Raw genomic sequence first — 12132 nt, 5'->3', positions numbered from 1 at the left:
AACAAGATTATTGGCTTTACACCAGTCACATATTCTTTTCACCTCACTCCGATACAAGTCTTCAGCAATTCCCCTGATGAGACCAATCAGTGTCATATCATCGGCAAATTTCAAGATTTTTACTGAGTCTGCTGAAGAGATGCAATCATTCGTATAGAGAGAAAACAGTAACGGGGACAAAACACACCCCTGAGGTGCCCCGATGTTTGTGACCAAGGTGTCCGAAGTGAATGGTCCAACTTTTACACTCTGTATCCTGGCTGTCAGGAAGTTATAAATCCACAAGCATAAGTTGAGAGGGACTCCAAGAACTACCATTTTCTTATGAAGTAAATTCGGATCAATGGTATTGAACGCTGAGCTAAAGTCCATGAAAAGAATCCAGACATATGAGTGCAGTTCATCTGTATGATCCAAAATGTACTGCAGTGCCAGATTGACAGTGTCGTTTGCAGAACGATTCTCCTTATAGGCAAACTGAAGCGGGTCCCATAGCTTCTGCGTGAATTTTATCAGGTGGGACATCATAATTCTTTCGAAGACTTTCATAGCTACAGATGTGAGTGCTACTGGTCTATAGTCGTTCAACTCAGAGGATCCCACTTTCTTGGGGACAGGGATAATTGTGGAACTTTTCCAACACTGAGGTACAACGCACTCTTTCAGTGACACATTGTATATATTTATCAGTATAGGGGCAAGCTGGGTAGCACATACTTTCAGACACATTGGAGATACACCATCAGGGCCAGGTGCCTTTTTGACCTTAAGTCCCTTCAGGATGCGTATCACCTCTGCCTCGGAGATCACTACTTGGGTGTTGCACAATGAATGATCTTTATATGAACAGACTGAGGAGCTTAGAGATGAATAGCCACTGTGTGTAGAGCTTGCCTCAAATCTGCAGTAGAATTCATTTAACTCTGCTGCCAGACTTCTGCTGGGGTTCACTATAGTGGGGTGGCTTTTATAATTGGTGACCTCTCTTAATCCTCTCCAAGCAGATCTAGTATCTTTTGATGAGAACCTTTCCTCCAGAATCTTTGCATACTCGTGTTTGGCTAACTTGATCTCTTTAGATAGCGAGTTCCTAAGTTTCTTGAATTCAGTAATATCGCCTGCTTTATAAGCCTCCTCTTTTCTCTTACGGATCAACCTGACTTTATTTGTAAACCACGGCTTGTTGTTTCCCCGAAAGTGGACAGATTTGGATGGAATAAACGTGTCTTCACAAAAACGGATATATAAGGACACTGCATCAACCCATTCATCCAAGACCCGAGCATGTTTCCTGGAATACCTCCCAGTCCGTGCATTCAAAGCATGCTTGTAGTTGCAATTTTGCCTCCTCAGACCATGTCTTCTTTGTATAAACTGTAGGTTTGGATGTTTTCAACCTTTGCCTGTAGGTTGGAATTAAATGAATTAGACAATGATCTGAAAAGCCCACTGCTGCTCTCCTCACTGCCCTGTAGGCCTCTTTTATGACTGTATAGCAGTGATCAAGCGTATTGCTCTCTCTCGTGAAGCAGTTTATATGTTGAGTAAATTTGGGGAGATCCAGGTTGAGTTTTCCTTTGTTAAAGTCCCCCATTACAATCACAAATGCTTCTGGAGATCCTTTCTCCCATTCTCATATTTTGCAAGCTAATTCACCAATAGCAGCTTTAACAGATGCTTGAGGGGGAATATATACTGCAACCAGAACCATAGATGAAAACTCTCTTGGAGAGTAAAATGGTCTACAATTGAGTGCAAGGTACTCTAGATCTGGAGAGCAACCTTTTCCCAGTATGTTAACATCACAGCACCAGCTAGTGTTGATGTAGAGACATACCCCACCCCCCTTTGTTTACCTGATGCTACACAATCACGGTCAGCTCTGTAGATAACAAAACCAGGTAGATCCAGACTACAATCAGGGATGGTCTCATTCAACCAGGTCTCAGTAAAACAAAGAGCAGCTGAATTGGCCATATCAGGTCTCATGTTACAAAGTAAGCTCAGATCCTCCATTTTGTTAGATAAGGAATGGACATTAGCCAAGTGGAGTGAAGGAAGAGCTGTTCTGAACCCTCTCCTCCGAAGGCGTGCCAGGATACCTCCTCTCCTACCTCTCTTGCAGTACACCTCCACAGGTTTCACAGAAGTAATGGATTTTATGTACTCAATTGTTGAATTAGCAATCATGCTCCAAGAAGCGGAGTCCATGAGAAATTGCGGATGATTCCAGAATAATAAATTGTCCCTTGAAATCATAAGAGTAGGTTTACAGAGTGCAGTGGCCATGATGAGTGCCATGAGTGCCAGGTGGCACTTCTGGGGTTTCACCTTCAACCGGAACTTTTGTAGCCAACTCAGAACTTGCTCCAGTCTTTGTAGATGTTCATCAATGGTTGGAGCAAAGATGATGATATTGTCTAGATAAATCAGTGTGGCTTCAAAGTTCATGTCTCCCAGACATCTCTCCATGAGGTGTTGAAACATCCCCGGGGTGTTGGTTAGCCCGAAGGGCATGCGGTCGAACTCATATAACCCCATTGAAAGGATGAAAGCTGTCTTGGCCCGATCTTGTTCAGACATTGGTGCTTGCCAGTATCCGCTGGCCAGGTCTAGCGTGGAAAAGTACCCGGCATTTCCCAGTGCCGACAGGGACTCCTCTATCCTTGGCAGTGGGTACGAGTCTCGCACCGTACAGGCGTTAAGCCGGCGGTAATCCACACAGAAGCATAAGGTTCCATCCTTCTTTTGCACTAAGACGATGGGAGCAGCCCATGAGCTTTGGCTCTCAAAGATCACTCCCTTCTTCAACATCTGCGACAGCATTCCTTTTACCTCCTGATACATTTGTGGGGGTATCAGGCGGTACAGTTCCTGTATTGGTGCCGCATCCCCAGTGGGTAACTCGTGGGTGATAGCCATCTTGTCTCCAAATTCATCTTCATCTTTTCAGAACACCTCCTGATATGTTCTTAACAAGGCTTCCACCTGAGGAACTTGTTGAGAGGGCAGTTCTGAGAATTCCGTCCGCATGTGCTCTAGTATCTGGCCTGGCCTCTGCCTTTACAGTCATCATCCACAGGTCTTCTGGCTTTGCAGTCAGCTATACTGTTTCAGGTCTTCTACCCATCGGGGGACTTTGTCTGCAGTGGTGGTTGCCTCCCCACTCTGCACCTTTCCCACGGGCCCTGTCACATCCTGTTCCTGCTCCCGTGTGCGCGACTCACAACCAACTTCAGAGAAGGTCATGTCTGGCTTTACCCGCAGTCGCTCTCACATAGCCTGCTTCATCATTTTGTCATGCAGCCCCGTCACCATCTGATCTCTGAGCACCACGTCTACTGACTCTACGCCTACCCCATCCTTCCATTTAATAGCAGTATGGAGCTCTTGTAGAGCGTTAATAAACTGAGTCACGATCTCCCCCTCTCTTTGTACCCGGTGGAACAGTTGCATGCAGAGTTCTCCTACGTCAGTGGGGTCCCCATGTGTCTCCTCCAGTATACGCAGCACCTAGTCCAGATTGTTTCTTTCCTGGGGGGGCCTATGCATGACAGAGTCCTATGCCTCCCCCTCCAAGGCCATCAATGCTATCTCTGCTTCTAATGCTGGTGCCAAGGGGTGTATCCGCAATACCACCTGAATTCTCTCCATCCAGTTCCACAACACATTGTTCCTCGTAAACCTCGGCAGACTATTCAACATGGCTCCCAGGGAAATGCTAGTCCTGGGGCCTTCCCTGATTGCTTCGTCCGCCCCTTCCACGCCTTGGTGTGACATCCTGCCGACTACGCCAAATGTAATAAGAGTGCAGGAGATGAGTATGTCACCACGGATCAGATGGACCAACAGTTAAAGGGAGGTTTATTTACAGGGGATAACACTGACAAAATTAACAGTGTAAATATGAATGTACTGAAAACAGGTTAAGCAGACAAAAGGCATGAACAGTATTGAACAGTAATAAAGGTAATTTTCCTACGGGGAACTTATCAGTCTGAAGGGGTCTTGATTGAAAGGTCACTCTTCTCCAACGTTGGCGTTGAATCACCAGCAGAGCTTGTAGTCTGAAGTACTCTGTATCCTTTGCCTTTAACAGTTTCCAGCTGAGATATGCGGGGTTACTGCGGGAGCCAGAGGGGCATGAGACAAAAGATATCCCCTATGCTCCAGGACCTTCTTTCCAACTCCGCAGTGGTGCTTTACCACTGGAATCAGGAGCTCTCCCTTAACACAAGGGTCACCAGAACTTCGTACGTGGTACAGTCTCTCTAAGCAGGTCACAGCTCTGTCACTGGGTGCAGTCTCTTTGCAGGGAAAAGTCTCAGCACCGAATGCAGTCTCTTTGCAGGAAGAAGTCTTAGCACAGAGCGCAGTCTCTTTGCAGGGAAACGTCTTATCACAGAACACAGTCTCTTTGCAGGGAATTGTCTTATCACAGGGGTGAGTGCGCAACCTTCCTGTCACTGCAGTACCCAGCTTCATGTACTCACCGTCTGCAGTCTTTGTCTGCGGTCTCTCTGACTCTGGCGGTTGTACCGGAGGTCTCTCTCTCTCCCGGTTTGTGTCAGCGTCCTCCCCTGTGATGTCTGCACTGCTCTGAGGAAAGCACGCGCACTTTTCCCGCTCTCAGCTCTCCTCCCTTCCTGTTCCTGGCTGCTGAATAGTCTGCTTTTTTGTCCCCTGGGGGACCTGCTGCCCTGCTCTTTTCTTTTCAATGGTCTTTTTATTGATAGATTCAGAGTATAACAACACCAATCAAGAAAGAATCAGTTTTCATACACAAGTGTACGGACGGTGTAATACCAGTAACAAAGATAAATTATTTTATTTTTTTTGCGGTAAACAAAGGACAGAGAAAGGAAAAAGAGAAATAAGTAGAGAGGAAGTAGAGGAAGCAATAAGAGAGGCTATAGGAGGGGGCGGGGTCTGACAATATCACAGGTTGGATTTCGTGCGGTTCATGGATTGAAGGAGGATCTATATTTGATCCATAAACGCCAGTTTTCTTCGAAGGAATGCTGTGAATGATTCACAGAGGCAACAACTTCGGCCATATGATACAGTTGATCTACTTTTGAAAGCAGTTGGTGAAGAGTAGGGGTCTGGGTTGAACCCCAATAGGTGGGGAATAAAAGTTTGGCCACAGCAATAATGTTAAAAATTAGGATGGAAGTCCCCTTCTGCTTGGAACCCAAAGGGAGGTTTAATAAAGCTGTTCCCGGCGTTAGCGACACTGAGACTTCCGTTATGTCACTAGCAAGTTTCTCTGTTGATGCCCAGAAGGGTTGGATGGCAGGACACGTCCACCAAATATGTAAGAAATCTCCCCTACCCCCTCCACAGCGCCAACAACTATCTTGCACTCCAGATCGCCAAGCACAGGTCTGCGCTGGTGTAGTGTACCATCGTGATACAATTTTGAAAGCATTCTCTTGAATTTTCATGCAGCTCGTTGGGCCATCTGAATGTGCATAGATGTGATCAATTTGTGATTGTGAGAGTTTATAACCCAGGTCTTTTTCCCAATGTGCAATGTAAGCTCTCCTCGGTGGCAGATCTTTAGATAGAAGCATCAGGTAGATTGTTGATAGGACCTTAGTTGGCCTAGACGATTTAGAGCAGAGGATTTCATATGGTGTTAGTTTGCGCAAGGTGTCTGGGCAGTAACGTATGTGTTTCAATAGCTCTCTCAGGGAGTTATATTGCAGAAAATTAAGGCTCGAGGGTGTCAAGAGGTCATTCAATTCTGATAACGGGAGGAGCGCCCCCCCAGTCATAATCCGATCATTGGAAATATGTCTCAGTCTCCGCGCTAGGTTCCCTCCCTCCCTTAGAATATCCAACGGAGGTTGTACGATGTCTGAGAGTCTCAGCAATGGGGACGAGGGAGGAGTCAAGAAGGCATGGAGATTCGACCAGACCGTAAGCAAAGCTCGGGTCAGGGGGTTGGAGAAAGAGGAGAACTTCCCTCCCTTGGTATATGTTAGTAAAAGGGACCTAAGAGGCACAGGTGAGATAATGTTTTCTATGTTGACCCAATATTTGTCACTTGTGTTTCTTATCAAGTCTACCGACCGGGAAAGCACAGGTGCATAATAATAGTTTTTAATGTCAGGGGCTCCCATCCCCCCCCCTGCGCTTTGGCAGCGACAATGTGTGTGAGTTTATAGGGGGCCTCGTTTCCTTCCAAATGTATTTGAAAAATAAGGAGTTAACTGTAGAGAGAAAAGAGTTTGGGACGTGGATGGGTAGAGTTGAAAATAAGTACGTAAATTCGGGGAGTATCAGGCTTTTTATAAGGTTCTTCCTCCCCATCCATGACAGGAAAGGATCTCTCCATGACTAAATAGAGGTCTGAACTTTGTCCAATAAGGGGTAATAATTTAGTTGGAAGATATCTTTATCGGATCTGGAAATTTTAATACCTAAATAGGTAATACTTCTGCTGGGCCAAGCAAATGGATATAATTCTTTTAACTTATCCAACATGTGAGCGGGTATATTTAGGTCTAAAGCTTAAGATTTTGACGCGTTTACCTTAAAGTTGGTGAGGTTACCATACTCCTCAAGGATTCCCAACAGAGCAGGAAAGTCTCGAAGGGGGTTCGTCAACAAGACCAACAGGTCATCAGCGAATGCCGCAGTCTTATGGTGGATTTTACCTATTGTGATGCCCTCAATCTCCAAGTACTGCTGAATTGCACATAATAGTGGTTCCATTGTTAAGATGAAAAGAATTGGAGAGAGAGGGCAGCCCTGTCTTGTGCCATTTTTAATAGTGAATGTGTCAGTCAAGGAACCATTGACCCCAATACGTGCTGAGGGGTCTCTATACATTTTCATTATGGCTGAGATGAGTTGGGGGGAAGCCAAAGCGGGCCAACGTCTCACCTAGATAGGTCCAGTCCAACCTGTCGATAGCTTTTTCCGCATCCGTCCCAAGAAGCACCAAGGGAGGTCTCTCTGCCTCACAAAATGCATAAGATGAAGATTTTTTTGTGTATTATCTCTCCCCTCTCCTCCCCCAACAAAGCCCGTTTGGTTTAACGAAATTAGTTCTGGTAAGAATTTAGCAATTCTTCGTGCAACCATACTAGCGAACAGCTTTAGGTCAACATTCAGCAAGGATATCGGACGGTAGCTGCTACACAATTCGGCATCCTTGCCTTCTTTATAGATTAAAGATATTCTGGCTTCTAGAGCCTGAGTAGGGAAAGAGCCGTCCCCAGTATAGAATTGCACATGTTTAATAGGCGGGGGATGAGAACCGAGGGGAAAGTCTTGTAATAGATGGAGGGGAGTCCATCTGGGACTGGCGCCTTACCTGACGGGCAGCCTGACCGGGTGGACCGGAGCTCGTCCAGAAGAAAAGGTTCAACAAGCCACTTCCGCTGCGAATCCGAGAGCCTTGATAATTTTAAACGGGTAAAGACTCGATAAGCTGTCTTCTCTTGGCCCTCTCCTGGGACGATTCAAGTGGACGTAGGTTGTAGAGTTGTTTATAATAATTTAAGAACTCTGATTTTATCTGATCGTAATCGAGGGTACGGGTGCCTTTCGAATTTTTAATCGAGTGGACATAAGTGCGAGACTGGCGCTGCCGAATTTTTGAGATCATTAGCTTAGAAGCTTTGTCTCCATGTACAAACATTCTGGTTCGCCAAGAAGTGTACCATTTTGCAGACTGTAAGTTTAAAATGTCCTTTAATTGCTGTCTTTTTTGAGAAAGTTGGGCCAGAATTTGGGATTCAGTTTGTTTTTTTACGTTGAATCTCAAGTGTAGCTATTTCAGCGTATAATGTGTTTACCTGCTATTGTTTTTGTTTATTCAGGTAGGAGGAGATTGAAATCAGTTCTCCTCTAATAACTGATTTATGAGCTTCCCATAAAGTCGGGGCTGAGACATCACCATTGTCATTTTGATCAAAATATTGGTTCAGTGTTTTAGTAATTCGATCGCATGTTGAGGGAATATTCAGGATCGATTCATTGAGCCGCCAAGTTCTACAGGATTGGAAAGGTTTAGCCAGAGACATCTCTAACGTTACTATTGAATGGTCGGAGAATATATTAGGTATGATATTGGATCTTTTTGCATTGGGAAGAAGTCTTTTGGGAATAAAGATATAGTCAAGCCTGTGGTAGGAACCGTGGGGGTGAGAATAAAAAGTGAAATCTAGGTCAGTCGGGTGCAGGTATCTTCAGATATCAATTATTTGTGAAGATTGGATCCGTTGTTTTATTCTGCTAAGATCTCTGAGGGATATTGCACTTTTCTTTCTCGTTGTGTCTATTAATGGCTCTAGCGCGACATTTAGGTCACCTCCTATGAGTATACCTTCTTTGAGTCTACCTTCTTTAAAGTCTTTGATTTTTTTCAATGTCACCAACAGCCACTTCAGCAGTTTCTTGTTAGGGGCATATAGACTGCAGAAGGTGACCAAGTTCCCAGCTAGCATACCCTTAATCATTAAATACCTCCCCAGAGGGTCAGACATCATTTTGTGTAGCTGAAAGGGCACCCCCCTCGCTATAGCCACCGAGACACCTCTCGAGCCCGTCTGCGTGGTGGTTGCATGAAACCACGTGTCATAATGTGATCGCTCAAAGTAGGGAATTTTGTCTGGCTTAAAGTTAGTTTCTTGTACTAATAGAACGTCTGCTTTTTGCTTCTTAAGTAGGGTCAATATGGCGCCTAGTGGACGGCGAGTTCATGCCATGTGCATTGAATGTTGCAAAGGTAAATACCTTATCTCGAGTATCCATGGGTGGTAAGGTAGGAGGTGGCCGGGTTACACTTAGTAGATTTCCTTTGTTGCCTCATTCGTGCTGTGATGTCAGAGATAGTCAGATATGCGGGGGAAGAGAAGGAGGGAAGAGAAGAAAGGGTGAGCAAAGAAAAGAAGTAAAAGATGAACATCATTAGATTCAGTTTTGATACAATTCTTAACGAACTATTATAGAACATAACTATCGATTAGTTAGTCATATTTGTCGACTGATAGGGGAAAATATTAAAGCTCCAAAAAACGTGGAGGAGCACCTGTAGCTTAGATGGACAAATACTATATTAGCACATCAAGTAAGTTAACTCAATAAGAAAAGATATGCAAACTCTATAGCTACTTGAGAGTTATAGGCAGATACTTGGTTCCAGTAAGGTGGGGAGGGGAGAGATGGGATAAAATAAAAAAAAGGGTAAAGCGGAAGTCACACACAGCAATCTCGCTAGCGATATCGCTGCTGAGTCACAACTTTTGTGACGTAATAGCAATCTCACCAGCCAGATCGCTGTGTGTGACAGCGATCAGCGAGCAGCCCCCCTGCCGGTATCGCTGGAAGAAACCTCTGGACATTTTTTTGGTCGCTGGGCACCCGCTGGCCAGCACGCATCGCTGCGTGTGACAGGCGGGAGACCAGAGATCAGCTGTAAAAAATAGAATTAAAATAAAAAATATTGTTATTCTCACCTTCCGACGTCCCGCGCAGCATTCCTCTCTCCACGCTCCAGTCCCAGTGATCCTTTGCACGAATGACCGCGAGACTTCGCACTCCCGCGAGGCCGTGACGTCTCGTCGTCATTCTCGCAAAGGATCACTGGGACCGGAGCGTGGAGAGAGGCAGGATGGCTGCACGGGACGTCGGAAGGTGAGAATAACAATATTTTTTATTTCAATTCTATTTTTTACAGGGATGGCCAGCGATGCCTGGCGCTCGGCGTGACTGTGCTGATTACTAGTGAAGCTGTCTGTGTGACAGCTCACCAGCGATCACAGAGCGACTTACCAGCAATCCTGACACCTTGATATCGGTATCGCTGGTAAGTCGCTATGTGTGACTCCAGCTTAAGGTACATTAGGACATTAGCTGATATAACTCAAACTTGAAGATCATTCAAGTTATATAACACTTAATAACAGTAAGGAAGCACTCAGATCAAATGAGAGGCAGGTCACACTTTCATGTTGCCTCTGTGTCCCCTTTTGATGATGGTGTCTTCGCAGTAAGCCATGGAGAAGGGGGTTGAAGAGGGCAAAGAAGAGAAGCTGTATGGAAAGCCTCCAAGTCGGGGTAGGTCTCGAGGACGATATCCAGCGTTTTGCAAACATCTTTGATGTCAGCAGACGACCTGACCTGGAGTCTTTTTTCATCTGCAGAGATAGAGATTCCAAAAGGAAACAGCCAGCAGAAGCGGTAGCCTTTCTGGATTAGAGCCTCTGTAAATGGTTTAACAAGCCATCGCTTCTTAAGGGTGGTGGTTGAAAGGTCTTGAAACAGTCTCAAGTTTGCGCCTTCATAGACAATCTCCTCTGACTCTCGAGCTCTGCGCATAATCAGATCTTTTGTATGAAAGTCTAGGAAGCGGCATAGAACATCTCTTGGGGGGTCGCCCTGTTTTGGTCTGGGGCGTAAGGACCTATGGACTCGAATAAGCTCAATGTCCATAGGATCCCCCTCTATCAATAGCTTTCCAAAGATCTCTTTGGCCGCTTTAGCCAGAGCATCCGATGCAACAGATTCTAAGAGGCCCTTGATTCGAATGTTGTTTCTACGTTCGCGGTTCTCATGGTCCTCTAATGTGGACTGTATATCATGCAATTGGTTTTCGTGGACTTTTAAGCTGTCTAGTAGGCTGTTAGAATGCTGAGCCAAGGCTGTTTGACCTTGTTCCATGTCTTCCAGTCTGTGTCCCTGTTGCGATAGGCCCCGTTTAATTTCAGAAAGCTCTTTTCCGATGGGTTCAAGGGCCTTGGACAGGATCCGCTTAATGAAGGAGCGTGTGACTAGGTTGTCTCTCGAGTCACCACCCGCATCAGCGTCGCTTTCAAGATCAGAATCCGAGTCTTCCTCTGAGTCATGATCTGCATGTCCCGGGGTTCTGGTGGGGTCCGGTGGGGCAGTTTGTTTGTTCAAGAATTTGTCCACATCTGCTTGTGTAATAGATTTCAAGGATTTGGATGTGGTACTTTGTTTTTTGACTCCGGTTTTCCCCATTGTTGCACACAGAGAGCTATAGGTTTTCCACACAAAAAAAAGTATATGTATTAAATATACATTCCCCCTTGGCCGTTGCTAGATGGCAGTCTAGGCATTCATATCAGCTGTGCAGTATGGCCTTGGTGAGGGGAGGCGAGTTCCCTTATTGACAGAGTATATTAGGGCTTTTTTTTTTTTTTTCCTTTCTGCCTTCTGAGACCAAAAGATGCTGTGTGTAGTGGGGGCTACCCGAGGCAGGCAAGAAGCATTAATCATTTTCAAACACTTATTTCAGCTCCTCTGACATAGCAGGCAAATCAGGAGTCCCTTCGGTGGGGACAGAGGAGATCCAAAGGCTGCAGTTTATCTGTAACAGAGCGGTGCGGGGGCGCCGAAGACAGCAAGACAAAGGCAGCACCGAGGGGACCCTAATGAGCGGGGATATTTGCCCCAGAAATCAAAAGTCCTCCTGCTTGATATGGATCCCTCTCACCCCTCTTAGATCACCCCAACCGCCTGGACTAGCAGGAGTGGCTGGGGGGGCCGTGCCGTGTCTTCAGTCTGTGCACCGAGTGCCACAGTCTCACTCTGTGCTATAGCGCATTATTTAAGATGGCGCCCGCTGTGGCAGGAAGCAAGTAATCTTGGCAGTCACTAGCCTAGGATCCTCTCCCAGGAGAGCATAAATCAGTGATTACCGGGGGAGGGAGTGCAGCTGGAGAGGAGCCGTCTGTCACTTCAGCAAGCTGATTCAGAGAGGCCCAGCATCAAAGGAATTCCCCTGCCCGCGCACAGGAGCAGGAGGGAGGAAGAAGGAGCGGCCAACTGACAGGGAAGAAGCACCGCAGTGCCTATCGCATCAGGGCTCGGGGAGCGGTGTGAGGTCGGTCAGCGTGAGTCTCTGGGGGGAGGGAGAGGAAAGCCCGAAGCCGAAGCAAGAGGTACCTTCATTATAAAAGCCCCTTGTTGTGGTCTGCCCTCCTCTGCAGCCTCTAAAGATGGCGCCTGTCCTCTCCAAGTTGCGTCTCATCACCCGTACAGTTGTCTCTGCAGGAGTAGGCAGAGGTATTTACTCTGCTCTGGTTTTGTCACCCAGGGGTGCCAGATGGGTTCAGGTCAGTTTAGGGGGTCAATTTGTAGCAGGAAGCTCGC

This window comes from Dendrobates tinctorius, unplaced genomic scaffold (assembly GCF_039654945.1).
Source record: "Dendrobates tinctorius isolate UK_male_01 unplaced genomic scaffold, ASM3965494v1 ptg000151l, whole genome shotgun sequence".
Classification (NCBI taxonomy): Eukaryota; Metazoa; Chordata; class Amphibia; order Anura; family Dendrobatidae; genus Dendrobates; species Dendrobates tinctorius.
Note: the sequence above shows the minus strand (reverse complement) of the source record.